Source organism: Larimichthys crocea, unplaced genomic scaffold, assembly GCF_000972845.2.
Source record: "Larimichthys crocea isolate SSNF unplaced genomic scaffold, L_crocea_2.0 scaffold17, whole genome shotgun sequence".
Taxonomy (NCBI): domain Eukaryota; kingdom Metazoa; phylum Chordata; class Actinopteri; family Sciaenidae; genus Larimichthys; species Larimichthys crocea.
Window position 1 is genome coordinate 1 of NW_020852311.1, and position 827 is coordinate 827.

Consider the following 827-nt stretch of genomic DNA (forward strand, 5'->3'; position numbering starts at 1 on the left):
ATGAAGACAGTTTAGAGCCAAGAAGAACCCAGACCTCAATGTTTCTCTATATTTAGCAATTTACCCTCAGGACACTTAAAGATTTTTGACTCTTGAATTTCATTTAAAATAATTTCCAGTGAATTAAAACACAGAAAATAAAGTCATGAGTAATAATCAGAAAACATGACTGGAAATAAACATTGTAACATTCTTATGGACGCTGTCAGATTGTGACAGAGATCCTGACCCACAGTGTAACAACTACAAACAGACAGGGTCAGGAACATTACCTGTAAACAAGTTAAAAACCTGCCAGTCATCACTGACTTTGATTTCAGCTTCGAGCTCCGTATTAAAAATGTAACTAAAAGAGTTTTTTATCATCTTTAGAACATTGCCAAAGTAGACCGTTTCTCTCTCAAGCCAACACAGAGACATTCATGCTTCTATGACTTTCTGCTCTAACAAGATTCTTGCTCAGCTCCAGTTATTACAAAACTCAGCTGCTGGTCTGTTGATGCACAGGCACAGATTCATCTGAGAGTAAGTGTTCAGAATTGGTAACAAGACTCAAACTTCCCAACACTAAGAAAAACACCCTGGGATCACTCAGCGGTAACTTTACGCATGCGCGATTCATTTGCAGTTTGGTAGAGGAGTGATTACATTTCCTGCTCTGAAGCAGCTGGGAGGAGCTGAACTATGTGAGTCACAGTTTGTAAGAGCAAACAGGAAGTGGTGTTGTCACGAGTCTGCAGTCAGAGCAGAAGAACTCTCAGATTACAGAAGCGCTTTGCATTCAGGCTAGGGCGCACGGCGCATCTATGGCGCACGATACAAAAGTT